Source organism: Nansenia antarctica (assembly GCF_963989245.1).
Source record: "Nansenia antarctica genome assembly, chromosome: 7".
Lineage (NCBI taxonomy): Eukaryota > Metazoa > Chordata > Actinopteri > Argentiniformes > Microstomatidae > Nansenia > Nansenia antarctica.
The window spans coordinates 36,878,477-36,894,001 of record NC_137677.1 but is presented as its reverse complement, the minus strand read 5'-3'; the positions used below and the strand labels follow the sequence as shown (position 1 = coordinate 36,894,001).

General features: G+C 43.6%; 1 pseudogene across 1 annotated transcript; it reads left to right on the top strand.

Annotated features, from left to right (window-relative positions):
- The first annotated feature begins 881 nt into the window (after positions 1-881).
- LOC308161745 (myosin-4-like) lies at positions 882-15,140 on the top strand (annotated as a pseudogene). Its single transcript has 32 exons — positions 882-1,088; positions 1,368-1,511; positions 1,735-1,891; positions 2,011-2,038; positions 2,259-2,373; positions 2,691-2,783; positions 2,859-2,922; positions 3,012-3,110; positions 3,696-3,799; positions 4,042-4,180; positions 4,344-4,462; positions 5,558-5,707; positions 5,807-5,977; positions 6,632-6,935; positions 7,352-7,416; positions 7,527-7,614; positions 7,731-7,848; positions 8,074-8,197; positions 8,284-8,420; positions 8,527-8,782; positions 9,018-9,260; positions 9,440-9,616; positions 9,917-10,062; positions 10,297-10,387; positions 10,742-11,131; positions 11,276-11,402; positions 13,180-13,298; positions 13,522-13,718; positions 13,830-14,013; positions 14,196-14,361; positions 14,567-14,691; positions 14,948-15,140. The product of its transcript is annotated as a myosin-4-like (transcript).
- Positions 15,141-15,525: the final 385 nt, after the last annotated feature.

Genomic DNA, 15,525 nt, shown 5'->3' with positions numbered 1-15,525 from the left:
GTGTGGTCCATAATTAACTTCTGCTTGGTTGGCACTCTGGAACCAGATATAAGGAGACTGAGGCCACAGCATCCACAGGCAGATTCATCCTCTGTGGTAAGACCCACCACCTCCTTACATGATTTCTGTGTCTCTGTGAGACTGTTTGTGTTTGCTGCCACATAGGACTTCGCATGATTAGCTCTGGAACAACTCATGTATTCTATTCAACATTGAAGTGGCATTACTTTATTACCTTGTGAAAGATTATACATTATTTTGACTTCACACAGTTTGTAAGAAAGTGGCATGTATATAGCATGTATATAGCAGGACATTGAAGTGAAAATGTAAAGGTCCAGCATGTAGTTTTACATGTCGGCCATACTGAACATCTGAAAATGTGCATATGCTGTTTATACACGTGCATATCCTTCCAATCAAACCAAACGTTAAATACGCACAAAGAAGGCCAGTGTCCAACCCAACACCAGATATTACAAAATGCTAAGCACTCTTCTATTTATCATGGACATATCATGGACACTTTTCACTATTTTAAACATCTATACATACTGGACCTTTAATGGTGCAATCTTCTAACTTGTTTCTGGTCAGAATGGGCCACTACTTTCTGAGGTGTAGGTCCTGACATATGTTACCAAGTATTCACCCTTTATTTTATTATAGTATTGTCTTTGATTGCTTCCTAGCTGACTGTAATAGCTTGGACCACAAAGAAAACGATTTCATCTGGGTGGAGAAAACAAGGTGAGATATTTGAGTGTTTACATTCTAAGAATACATTCTGTTAAATATACTGCCTCTAACTCTGTTGACTGGGGAGGGTTAGTAAGACTCAAACATGTTTGTTGTTTAATCTTTCCTAGTGAGCCGCCACCATGAGTACGGACGCGGAGATGGCCATTTATGGCGCAGCTGCCATTTACCTTCGTAAGCCAGAGAGGGAGAGGATCGAAGCTCAGAGCGCACCCTTTGATGCTAAGAACGCCTGCTATGTGACTGACAAGGTGGAGTTGTACCTCAAGGGTACAATTGTGGCCAGGGATGGTGCAAAAATCAGTGTGAAACTCACAGTCAGTCAGGAGGTAAGCCTTTCACATATAACCTATAAACTTTTAACCTATAACCTATAATCTATAACCTTTAGCCAAACTTCTGCTTCCTTGAGCAGGTTGAACCTTTCAACACACATAGTTAACAAAAATGTTATTGATCAAAATAAAACAATTATAATATTCAAGTAGTGTGGAGGATCGTAAAGCACTGGTACTGTGATTCAATTGCCCTTGTACCAACATTTCATCAGTAAAAAGGTATCAGTGCAGTTGATTTGAGTGTAATCTAGATTTCCCACTGTGTTTCAGACTAAAGACTTCAAAGAAGATGACATCCTGCAATTGAACCCCCCAAAGTATGACAAGATAGAGGACATGGCCATGATGACCTACCTGAATGAAGCCTCTGTGCTGTATAACCTCAAAGAGCGTTACGCAGCATGGATGATCTACGTAAGAGATACATACACATCAGTGAACACAGAAACCTAAACCTAACCCTAACTCTAACCCATAAGAGATACATACACATCAGTGAACTCCAGAAACCTAGCACACATTAGCAAACGCAGAGAACATCATCATACAGCATATCAGTATGTTCAACGATACCTAAACGTCCGCATTCCAGCTAATCTGACTTGTCTAATTCACATATTTTATCCACTTTATCCAGACCTACTCTGGTCTCTTCTGCGCCACGGTGAACCCCTACAAGTGGCTCCCCGTGTACGACCAGTCAGTTGTTGACGCCTACAGAGGGAAGAAGCGTATGGAGGCTCCACCCCATATCTTCTCTGTCTCTGACAACGCCTTTCAGTTCATGATGACTGGTACGAGCTCTCATGGATGGATGGATAGTTAGATGTGCGACTTTATGATGATGCCTTGAATGCAATAATGTACCAAAATCCAGGGGATGAGTCTGAACAATGTGTTTCTTTGCTTGCAGATAGAGAGAATCAGTCCGTCCTGATTACGTAAGTTGTTCACTAACATGTTACTTTTCAAAAAGTTTTCCTTTATGTATGTTAGGTATTATGAAGTCAATATTGAGTAACAGAGTGAGAATATTTGAGAACATTGATTTGGTTATAAAACGTTTTACGTTAACGTAAAAGTTATAGCAATGTCATTTTATTTTCTTGCTTAATGAATGCTGATATGATCCTAACCCTAAACTTTCTGTGTATTAACCAGTGGAGAATCCGGTGCTGGAAAGACTGTCAACACCAAGCGTGTCATCCAGTACTTTGCCACCATTGCTGTGGCAGGAGGAAAGGGAGAATCATCTGGGAGCTCTGGTAAAATCAAGGTAAGTTGTGTGTCACCATTTAGAGTAAGTTGAGGTGAATGATTCAAAACACATCAACTTTTCTCTAATTTCTTCTAGTTTGACAGAGGGTTTGGGGTGGGTATATGTGCTGTTGGGAGCCAGTGGGCTCAGAGACAGCTGGGTGGAACCATGGGCATTAGACTGGGAGCCAATCACATTTCATTAAAGGATTGTTCATGAGGTCTGTACCTCACTATAGCCACCTTCTCAGCTAAAAGGAACAGATGTTGCTGAAAGAGACATGAAATATGAGAGATTTTCAGTTACTAACGCTTTAGCAACTTTGTCTCATTCAGGGGTCTCTTGAGGATCAGATCATTGCAGCTAACCCCCTGCTGGAGGCTTACGGTAATGCCAAGACTGTGAGGAACGACAACTCGTCTCGCTTTGTAAGTATGAGGAAAACACTTTGGCAGTTGTAGTTTTTTTGTTGAATGTTTTCTAACCGCCTTGTTCTACCTTAGGGTAAATTCATCAGGATTCACTTCGCTACGTCCGGCAAACTGGCTAGTGCTGACATTGAGACCTGTAAGTTGGTATTAGTCATTTCTCCATACTTACTCTACAAAAAAGGTTTTGCAATACTTTACACGTTTCTCTCCTGTTCTCTCTATCAGATCTGCTGGAGAAGTCCAGGGTGTCCTTCCAGCTTCCTGATGAGAGGGGTTACCACATCTTCTACCAGATGATGACCAACCACAAACCTGAGATCGTTGGTACGTCAAAGCAGAGAGCAGGGAAAACTACCTCCCTGCTGTGAAAGTGAATTACTCATATAGTAGCTGCGGCACTAAGTAGAGTCAGAGATATCTAGGTAGAGATAGAGATATAGATATCTAGGTATAAGAGATATCTAGGTAGAGATAGAGATATAGATATCTAGGTATAAGTGATATGTAGGTAGAGATAGAGATATAGAACTCTAGATCTAGGTATAAGAGATGTGTAGGTAGAGATAGAGATATCTAGGTATAAGAGATATATAGGTAGAGAAGAGATATAGAACCCTAGATCTAGGTATAAGAGATATCTAGGTAGAGATAGAGATATAGAACCCTAGATCTAGGTATAAGAGATGTGTAGGTAGAGATAGAGATATCTAGGTATAAGAGATATATAGGTAGAGAAGAGATATAGAACCCTAGATCTAGGTATAAGAGATATCTAGGTAGAGATAGAGATATAGAACCCTAGAGCTAGGTATAAGAGGCATAAGAATTGGGCTTTGGTTGAGTAATGTGCTTGGTTGAGCACATCATGTATTTGATTTAATAAACAACTTTGTTCTCTGTTCTCCACAGAAATGTGCCTCATCACCACCAACCCCTATGATTTCCCCATGATCAGCCAGGGGCATATCACTGTGGCCAGTATCGACGACAAGGTCGAGCTGGACGCCACAGATGTGAGTCACACAAAGGGTTTTTCTTTGTATCAATGTTTCTTTTGGTGTACCCAGTGTTTATGCCTCCTCTTATAGGGGCATCCACAAGAGCACTCTATATAACATTGTCAAAATCCTATTGTGCTGCTAGTCTACTAGAGGAATAGAGAAGTCTGACATTTCCATCCATTCTGACAGTGTGAGTTTATCTTCAATTCCTCACTGTTTTCTGTCCTCGCTAACATGAAATCTCTGTCTTTCAGGACGCCATTGACGTCCTGGGATTCAACAATGATGAGAAAGCGTACATCTACAAGCTGACAGGTGCTGTCATGCAACATGGCAACATGCACTTCAAGCAGAAGCAGCGTGAGGAGCAGGCCGAGCCAGACGGCCAAGAGGGTGAGTTCCACCTCCGGCCCCAAACATGAACAAAACAACATTTAGCACAAATGCCCAAATCAATCATGAAACATCAGAATAAAACTAGGACTTGTTGACAGAATAAGACACAAGCAGTCTTGTATGGCTCTGTCCTTGAGTCTGTTGCTCCTTCTCTTTCCAGTGGCTGATAAAATCTCCTACCTCCTGGGCCTGAACTCAGCCGACATGCTCAAAGCTCTGTGCTACCCCAGAGTGAAGGTCGGCAATGAGTATGTGACCAAGGGACAGACAGTGCCTCAGGTAGGGCATACATATTATTATCATACCATCTATATATTTTTTGCCATATTGTGAACAATCTTGAAAAACATTTGGGGCCCTATTATGCACTTCATAAGTCTTAAGCAATAAGACGAGGCGGTAGATCTAAACTTAAGACGTGGAGGCGTGGTCAAGGCCACTTTGCTATTATGCGTGCGGTAGTGGGCGCCTAAAACCCGGCGCTAAGCCCAGAAATTAGTCATGGGTGTGTTTTGGGCGTCTTCTCAATCAACCCAATCAGCGTGCCAGGTGCCATTCCCTTTAAGAACCGTCTGCGTTAAGTCATTAGCGCTATGCTATTATGGAAGTCCTAAGAAGGAGGTCAGCGCGCTTCTCTGCAGAAGAAAGTAACAAGCTTGTGCATGAGGTCAAGGCTCGTCAGTTCGCAATCTTTGGAACGGCGCGAAATCCTCCCCGAGCCGAGGTGGTGAAACAGGCGTAGGAAGAAGTAGCAGCGGCCGTGTTCGAAAACGTGCATGAAGTCTAGCGCCTAAGAACTTTTCAAACCACTTCTTAGCGCTAGGCGCAAACTCAGATCGCATAATAGCAGGGGCGCCTAACGCACTTCATTAACATATGAACACTCCCACAATGAGTAATATATGCACGGGAGTCTTATGTCTTATGTGTGGGCGCCTAGGGACACCTGCATAATAGCAGTAGCGCGTATGAAGCGCATAATAAGGGTGGCAGTAGGTCTTAACCTGGCGGTGCGTCTTAATTAAGACTTAAGACGGCAAGTTAAGAAGTGCATAATAGGGCCCTTGGTTTTATAGTGCTTGCATGTAGGTGCCACCCAGAGGTTCAACAATGTTGAGACGTCATAAAACACAAATGCCCAAATCAGTCAATACCAATATCAATGAAGTCCAACAGAAACATCAACACAGAAAAAGAAAGACAAACACACAGCGCCCCTCCCTCTCTCCAAGTTCATGCAGTCACAATACTTGTATATAGTTTCTCTGATTCAGTGCCCTAATCCTTAAACCCTAAAAACGACCCTCCACCTGCATCACCTGGCCTACACATGGTCAATATCTCAGTTATTAACTAGAAGTATTTTTTTCCCAGGTCAACAATTCTGTGATGGCTCTGGCTAAGTCCCTCTACGAGAGGATGTTCTTGTGGATGGTCATCCGTATCAATGAACAGTTGGACACCAAGAATGCAAGGCAGTTCTACATCGGTGTGCTCGACATTGCTGGTTTTGAGATCTTTGATGTGAGTATGTTGTCAAAACAAGAAAACATGTTGTTATTCTGAAAGATTAACAGCCATGTATGATGAAAATATTCCTTTATTCTCAAATTCCATCAACAGTACAACAGCATGGAGCAGCTGTGTATTAACTTCACCAATGAGAAACTGCAACAGTTCTTCAACCACACTATGTTCGTCCTGGAGCAAGAGGAGTACAAGAAGGAGGGAATCGTCTGGGCGTTCATTGACTTCGGCATGGACTTGGCTGCCTGCATTGAGCTTATTGAGAAGGTAAGCAGCAATTATTATTATTATTATTATTATTATTATTATTATTATTATTGTTGTTATTGTTATTATTGTTATTATTATGAATAATCTTTTTTATTATTTTTTATTTTTTATATATAGTCAGTTATAACTCATATGTGTGATAAAGAGATCCAGTCTGAATGCATGTTTTCATTCAGCTTTTTTGAGCCATAAAAGCATAAAGGTCTGATTACACTCATTAACGGCTGATGTTGCATCCCAACATTTACTCAACATTAACATTTCAAGTAGGAATTTTCAGACTATGTATAATTTCAGAAACTCACCCTTTGACCACGTGTGAGACAATTCTATAAGAGCAGAATTTCCGTTGTTTATAGACAGTTTTTCCAGAGAACTTACGCTGGTGTAATTATGACAATCAGCCACCAGAAGGTGTCTTTATTAGGAACTCTCGTTAAATACAGTACTTTACTTTTGTACATTAGTCTGATACACACCTTTAACCAAGTGTTTAACACCAGATGTTGCATATAGAAAACAATGTGTTTAAAGGGTTCATATGCTTCCACCACATGGCTATCAACTTATAACAGTGACTGTTGAAGTTATAAACATGAAAATAGTGTAAATACCAACTTACTAATTTAATTCAAATCTCTTTCTGCACAGCCATTGGGCATCTTCTCCATCCTAGAGGAGGAGTGCATGTTCCCCAAGGCTTCAGACACCACCTTCAAGGACAAGCTGAACAACACACATCTTGGCAAAACCAAGGCGTTTGAGAAGCCCAAGCCCGCCAAGGGCAAGGCTGAGGCCCACTTCTCCCTGGTGCACTACGCTGGCATTGTGGACTACAACATCACTGGCTGGCTGGACAAGAACAAGGATCCCCTGAACGACTCTGTGATCCAGCTGTACCAGAAGTCCTCAGTCAAACTGCTGCCCCTCCTTTATCCTGCTGCTGCAGCTGAAGGTAACATTTGCATCATGTTAATAACTAAGCATTAGCACGATAATTAGCATTAAGCCGGGCAGACACAACATAATTTTAGCCATGAAATTACCCACAACTCAATGTACATATGGGCTGTAAACCTGAGTCAAACCCTAACTTGATCCTGACCTTAAGCCTGACCCTGACCCTGACCCTAACCCTAGCCCTGACTCTGACCCTAACCCTGACCCTAACCCTAAACCTGACCATAACCCTAACCCTGACTCTGACCCTAACCCTAAACCTGACCCTGACCCTAACCTGACCCTGACTATTTGGCTATACAGCTGAAATGTTTTACTATTCCGTGGACAGCGCCATTTCTACTTTAATGAACAAACATTGAAGGGAGTTGATCAGAGATTTATAACACTTTGTTTTACTCTTTGAAAAAGACACTACAAAGAAGGGAGGCAAGAAGAAGGGAGGTTCCATGCAGACTGTGTCCTCCCAGTTCAGGGTGAGCTTTCCTCCTGCCTGCCAGTGTCTGTTGAAAAGTACTATCTCTTCAAAAGTGTGAATTAAGTGTGCATTTTTTGTGAGAGCACTATGTTTTGTAACCCCTCACAGGAGAACTTGCAAAAGCTGATGACCAACCTGAGGAGCACCCACCCTCACTTTGTGCGCTGCCTCATCCCCAACGAGTCAAAGACTCCAGGTACGACACAGAGAGACATACGACAGATTAAGCCCATGATTAAACTACTAATCATTACTATCCTTACATTATTGTACAGGTTTATTTAAGGGTTAAGATGCATTTTTGTTTTCCAGGTCTGATGGAGAACTTCCTGGTTATCCACCAGCTGAGGTGTAACGGTGTACTGGAAGGTATCAGGATCTGCAGGAAGGGCTTCCCCAGCAGAATCCTCTATGCTGACTTCAAGCAGAGGTAGAACACACACACACACACACACACACACACACACACACACACACACACACAATAGTGCCCTTCCATGACAGAATTACTTTAGTTTAGTTTATTAGTTCATAGTTTCGTGTCAGTCCCCATTAATTAACAGCAGTACATGGAGCAACTTTAGCCTCCATGGCTGATTTCCATCTGTAGTCCCAAGCAACAGCAGTAACATATTTAACAATTCTCCCCATACAGGTACAAAGTACTGAATGCCGGTGTCATCCCTGAGGGTCAGTTCATGGACAACAAGAAGGCTTCTGAGAAGCTGCTCGGGTCCATTGATATTCCTCACGATGAGTACAAGTTTGGACACACCAAGGTCAGGAGATGTTGCCACATAACAATTTTCCTATATGTTACAATGTGTAACTCCTCCTTTGGACATGCCTGTTTATCTGTGCTCAGGTGTTCTTCAAAGCTGGTCTTCTGGGTGTCTTGGAGGAGATGCGAGATGAGAAGTTGGCAAGTCTGGTTACCATGACTCAGGCTCTCTGCCGCGCATACCTGATGAGGAGGGAGTTCGTGAAGATGATGGAGAGGAGGTATGGGATGGAGGATAATCTCTTTAGCAAAATCTTTTAAATATAAATGTGCCTTTCAAAAGCATAAAACTCACTATGCGACAATTGCCTTCCTCTTGTCAACCAGAGAGTCCATCTTCACCATCCAGTACAACGTCCGCTCATTCATGAATGTCAAACATTGGCCATGGATGAAGGTCTACTACAAGATCAAGCCTCTGCTGCAGAGCGCTGAGACAGAGAAGGAGCTGGCCAACATGAAGGAAGACTATGAGAAATGCAAAGCTAATCTGGTTAAGGCAGAGGCCCGGAAGAAGGACCTGGAGGAGAAGATGGTATCACTCCTGCAAGAGAAGAATGACCTTGCCCTCCAAGTTGCATCTGTGAGTGACCGGGCTCACAAGGACACACACACACATTCTCTCTCTCTCTCTCTCTCTCTCTCTCTCTCTCTCTCTCTCTCTCTCTCTCTCTCTCTCTCTCTCACACAACCATTTGTCCCTAAGTTTGCATTTGTCATAGATTTGTATTGATTTACTGTGTGCCCTTGGACTAGAATCAGTTTATATTTGAATACACATTGAGACACATTGACTTTTTCTTCCCTCCCGAAACCAGGAAGGAGACTGTCTGAACGATGCTGAGGAGAGGTGCGAGGGGCTCATCAAGAGCAAGATCCAGCTGGAGGCCAAACTCAAAGAGACGACCGAGAGGCTGGAAGATGAAGAGGAGATCAATGCTGAGTTGACAGCCAAGAAGAGGAAGCTGGAGGATGAGTGTTCTGAGTTGAAGAAAGACATTGATGACCTGGAGCTAACTCTGGCCAAAGTGGAGAAGGAGAAACACGCCACTGAAAACAAGGTCTCATATCACATACAAACTACAATCTGATCAAACTGTCAATGTCAAACAATCAATTAATCTGTGTTGTGTTGGTCCTGGAAAGAGAGAACATGATTTACAAGTGACAGTATATTCAATATAAACTGTTTCCCTTTGTGAGGTGAAGTGACAAGCGACTCTGTTGTGGCTGTGTTCAGGTTAAAAACCTGACTGAGGAAATGGCATCTCAGGATGAGGCTGTTGCAAAGCTCAGCAAGGAGAAGAAAGCCCTGCAAGAGGCCCACCAGCAGACACTGGACGACCTGCAGGCAGAGGAGGACAAAGTCAACACTCTGACCAAGGCTAAGACCAAGCTGGAACAGCAAGTGGACGATGTGAGTGGCCAATGAACACAAAGCTGTGCTAGTGTCAACCAAGATTGTAATGAAAGAGTAAAGCTCATTGTCTTCCATAAGTTAAAACTCACAAGAACATGAAACAGTCACATACAAGCTAAGCATTATTAGATGGCTATTATAGTATGAAAGCTAAGGTTGCTCATTTAGTTTGAGGCCATCATCATGAACCTGCACCCCAGTTTATGCTCTAAAAGGCTTTACTTTATTAATCTAGTGTACTTTATCATTGTTGTTCATTATTTAGATTTTGATGACAAATATGTGTTTCTCGTCTAGCTTGAGGGTTCTCTGGAGCAAGAGAAGAAGCTCCGTATGGACCTAGAGAGAGCCAAGAGAAAGCTGGAGGGTGATCTGAAACTGGCCCAGGAGTCCGTAATGGACCTGGAGAATGACAAGCAGCAGGCTGATGAGAAGATCAAGAAGTAAACACAAACAAATGACCACAAAGTTGGATTTGATATACATTGAACATTATTTTTCTTTACATTGTTGCAATAGTCAGAACCAGCATTGTGTTTGAACGAACAAAAACATGTTTCTATTGAAGTCGAAAATACACAAATCTGGACAGATGTCTTTCTGTAAACCAAAGTGAATGCTATGAACCACTTCCACTTCCACTTCCAAACTGCAATCAATGTGTTTGTGTTCTTCAGGAAGGACTTCGAGACCGCCCAGCTCCTCGCCAAGATTGAGGATGAACAGTCTCTGGGTGCTCAGAACCAGAAGAAGATCAAGGAACTCCAGGTACAGAACAGGACCGTCAGACGGCTCAGTTGGCTGTACAGTGTCTAACAACACTACAGTTACCATGCCTACCATTAACACTACAGTTACCATGGTTACCATTAACACTACAGTTACCATGGTCAGGATTGCTATCAGAAACAGTGATCAATTTATCCTCGTGTTAGCACAGTCCTGGTTTGCAATGGTTCAGTTAGTTCAAGCATGATGCTTAAACACCATAGACTCCGTTCCGTATGTTAACTGTAAGCTGCTTTGGATAAACACATCTTAATAATAAAATAATCATTTGTGTATCCTTTGTTTTGACTGTGTTGTTGATTTCAGCTCCCTGTTTGTGTCTCCCCATTGTAGGCCCGTATTGAGGAGCTGGAGGAGGAGATCGAGGCTGAGCGCGCTGCCAGGGCTAAGGTGGAGAAGCAGAGGGCCGATCTCTCCAGGGAACTTGAGGAGATCAGCGAGAGGCTGGAGGAGGCCGGAGGTGCTACCGCTTCTCAGATAGAGATGAACAAGAAGCGCGAGGCCGAGTTCCAGAAACTGAGACGCGACCTAGAGGAGTCCACCCTGCAGCACGAGTCCACCGCCTCTGCTCTGAGGAAGAAGCAGGCGGACAGCGTGGCAGAGCTTGGCGAGCAGATCGACAACCTGCAGCGCGTCAAGCAGAAGCTGGAGAAGGAGAAGAGCGAGTACAAGATGGAAATTGATGACCTCTCCAGCAACATGGAGGCCGTCGCCAAGTCTAAGGTCAGTGTTTGTATGGATCAGCGTTTCTGGGGGTCAATTCTAATAAACGTGAAAAAGCACAAAGTACAAAGTCCAAAGCCTGGCACTCAGTGCTTGGCACAAGATAATCATGTAAAGTAATAACGGTTTATGTTTCTCTACCAGGGCAATCTGGAGAAGATGTGCCGTACTCTTGAGGATCAGCTGAGCGAGATCAAGACTAAGAATGATGAGAATGTGCGCCAGGTCAATGACATGAGCGGACAGAGGGCAAGACTCCTGACTGAGAACGGTAAAAATGATACTCCAGATACTGTTGAAGTTGATCTAGGACATCGTTTCTCAACGGGGGCGGTACCGCCCCCCAGGGGGCGTTCAGACAACATCGGGGGGCGCTGGAACAAATATGTTTTAAAGGGGGGCGTTGAGGTGTTCTTGGGGGGCGTTCACGCATAAAGTATTTTTCTCACGGGCACATTTACGCACTATTACGGGCACATTCGTAAATGCACGAACGGTCAGTTCGCTCAGACAAACCGTGTTTTCAGTCAGAGCGCCCATCTCTGAGCGCTCTGAACTTGGCCGGGCTCTGTGACGCAGACACACGTAGCGCAGCGCCCCACAAAATAAAAGTGAGTGTCATCAAGAAGATGGAGAAGCTAAAAACTCAGCTAGCAAAGGCAGAGCTTTTGATAGTTTCCAATGTGTCTGGGTAAGCTGCATTGTAGAAGAATCTTGACAGTTCATGTACAGTGCAGAAATTGCAATACTATGCTACGATAGAAAGAACCCCGGTTCATCCCATCTGTAACATCATGTTGACCAATGCCCAACTTCTATGAGTGTTTTCCTTGTTGGCTATGCTTGAGTGACATATGTTTCAGTTTGTGGGCTCATTGTAATTGTTGCGTTCGCTTCGTTCGCTTCCTTTCAATACAGCTTATTTAATTTAGTTAAAATGAGTGCTAATACCATACCACCATACCATACCAGAACATCACAACAGGAACAACCTATCTCAAAAAAGCGATCGTATTGTAATAAACCAGTCCGGAAAGTTCTCTGTCGCTTACCAATAATCGAACCTAGAGAAATCAGCTACGAATGTCCCCTCCCCTCGCAGGTTCATCACAGTATATTACATAAATGTATTACTGTTAAGTGTTGTTGTGGATGTTATCCCTAGTGCCATTCTGAGGTTAGCATTGCGATGTGTTTGCAAACTAAAATATACGATCGCTTTTTTGTGATATGTTGCTCCTCTTGTGATGTCCTGGAAACGAACGCATCAGCTGCAGCGTCTTTTGTATTGATCAGCTGTCATCAGTGTTATTACGGGACAAAACCGTGTTTTCAGTCAGAGCGCCCATCTCTGAGCGCTCCCAGAGCGCAGAGCTCTGAACTTTGGAACTTATATGACAAATTCGAAGTGGTCAGTTTATGAAAATAATACCATAGAATACTAAATAAAATATTAAAATAATAGCCCCCTAGCGTTTGCCGCCATATTGTGACACCCCCCCCCCAAAGTCCAATCAAAAATGAATAAATATTAGCATCATAAAACAGCAATTTGGAGAAATGCAACACCAGCACACTTAAAAAAACTAACAATGTTAGTTGTAATGTACAGTTCTGCAGCCTACTGTTTGTTCTGCATCGGACATGTGTGAAATTGCTGCTGTTCCGTAGCAGTCTGTTTGTATTCTCTGATGTTGTCTGAGTTTGTTTAGGCCTGGATAATGGACAGGGGGGCGCTGGCCCAAAAAAGGTTGAGAACCACTGATCTAGGACCATCTTACACACGCCATACCATATTAACCAGTAAATTAGATTAGATTAGATGAAACGTTATTGTCATCGCAGAGTACTATATAACGAAATAGAGTTGGGAGTAACACTTAGAATAAATCAAACTTGACATACAAATTAGAATAGCAAGTATTGGCAGGATTACTTTTTGTCCATTACAACACAACTTACTCCACCAACAACAATGAACATTAACCATTAAAACTTGGCCATCAGCGAACAGATACCCTATTAACCAGATGCTCTGTTCCCCACAGGTGAGTTTGGTCGCCAGCTTGAGGAGAAGGAGGCCCTGGTGTCCCAGCTGACCAGAGGCAAACAGGCCTTCGTCCAGCAGCTTGAGGAGCTGAAGAGACTTGTTGAGGAGGAGGTCAAGGTAAGGGACTCAAAGTAGACTCCACCAACCACAACATTTTGACTACAGCTTCACTGACGCTTTTACACATTCTCTCTCTGTCCTTCTCTCTCTGTCCTTTTCTCTCTCTCCTTCTCTCTCTCTCCTTCTCTCTCTCTCCTTCTCTCTCTCTGTCCTTCTCTCTCTCTGTGTCCTTCTCTCTCCTTCTCTTTATCCCTGTCGCCTCTTCTATTTCTCTCCCTAGGCTAAGAACGCACTGGCCCACGGTGTCCAGTCTGCTCGCCATGACTGTGACCTCCTGAGGGAGCAGTTTGAGGAGGAGCAGGAGGCCAAGGCAGAGCTGCAACGCGGCATGTCCAAGGCCAACAGTGAGGTGGCTCAGTGGAGGACCAAGTACGAGACTGATGCCGTCCAGCGCACTGAGGAGCTGGAGGAGGCCAAGTGAGTCACACACAATATATTGTACCATTTACCTCAAGAGCCAGATGTGCAGACATTCTCTGACACAATCCCTCAGACGTGAAGATTTAAAATCCTTCATCTGTCTAACAGGAAGAAGCTGGCCCAGCGTCTGCAGGAGGCAGAGGAGACCATCGAGGCGACCAACTCAAAGTGTGCCTCTCTGGAGAAGACCAAGCAGAGGCTGCAGGGAGAGGTGGAGGACCTCATGATTGATGTGGAGAGAGCCAATGCTCTTGCTGCCAACCTCGACAAGAAGCAGAGGAACTTTGACAAGGTGTGAAATAACAAAATAAATATATTCCGTGCTAGCGTCATATTGGCCTAAATTTAATTGATAAAATGGGTGTATTGTTACATCATATTTCTTATTACAAAAGCCCCAAGCCCTCAATACAATAATGGACAGAAAATGGCAAAATATTACATGGATCACATGAATCACATGGATTTCTCTAGGTCTTGGCAGAGTGGAAGCAGAAGTTCGAGGAGGGCCAGGCAGAGCTGGAAGGAGCTCAGAAGGAGGCTCGTTCTCTGAGCACGGAGATCTTCAAAATGAAGAACTCCTATGAGGAGGCTTTGGATCAGCTGGAGACTCTGAAGAGAGAGAACAAGAACCTGCAACGTGAGTCCAACAGCAGCAGTTGTATTTGGCTTGCGAAGGGGTGTCTAATTTGATCAAGCCACATATGATTGACCTTGTTCTTAAGAACAATGTAGACATATTTTAATACACTTAGCTTTGACAGAATTGTACCTTTTTTTCTTATCACAATATAATACAAAGAAAATCTCCCTGTTCTGAATGACTTCTGTGTTTATGTTTGCAGAGGAGATCTCTGACCTGACTGAGCAGATCGGGGAGACTGGCAAGAGCATCCATGAGCTGGAGAAGGCCAAGAAGACTGTGGAGACAGAGAAGTCTGAGATCCAGACAGCCTTGGAGGAGGCTGAGGTAGAAACTAATGCTGTTTAATCCTGTTCATTGGAGTAATACTCCTCCTTTTATTTATCCTTTCCTGTCCACGTTACTCTCATTTAGATCAAATATGTGGTTTAAGTAAGACCTGCTCCTCCTATACCTATATGTATTCCCACATTTGCATCACATACACTGGCAGGCCCCTAACCAGAGCAACCCTTAGTCCATGAGTGGCAGTCCATAACTGCCCCCTACAAACACAGTGTGAATACTGATTTGTTTTGTTCAGGGTACACTGGAGCACGAGGAGTCCAAGATTCTGCGTGTGCAGCTGGAGCTGAACCAGATCAAGGGTGAGGTGGACAGGAAGCTGGCAGAGAAGGATGAGGAGATGGAGCAGATCAAGAGGAACAGCCAAAGGGTGGTGGACTCCATGCAGAGCACCCTGGACTCAGAGGTGAGGAGCAGGAACGACGCCCTGAGGGTGAAGAAGAAGATGGAGGGAGACCTGAACGAGATGGAGGTCCAGCTGAGCCACGCCAACAGGCAGGCAGCCGAGGCCACGAAACAGCTGAGGAACGTCCAGGGACAGCTCAAGGTAAAATAAATCCACAAATAAAAATAAATGTTAAAAAATAAAAAAGGAGCAACATTGCAAGTCTCGTGAAAATGGAGATAGGTATTCGTCTATTTGCCAATACCATAGAACACAGGAATAAAGTGAACTGATGTTTAAAGTAATTGAAGGGGTTTCAGGGAACACAAAGAAAGCATCCCTTACCCATCCTATTGTCCTACAACAACACGTTTTAATACTCTGTGTTTGTTCCCAGGATGCCCAATTGCACCTTGATGATGCTGTTCGCG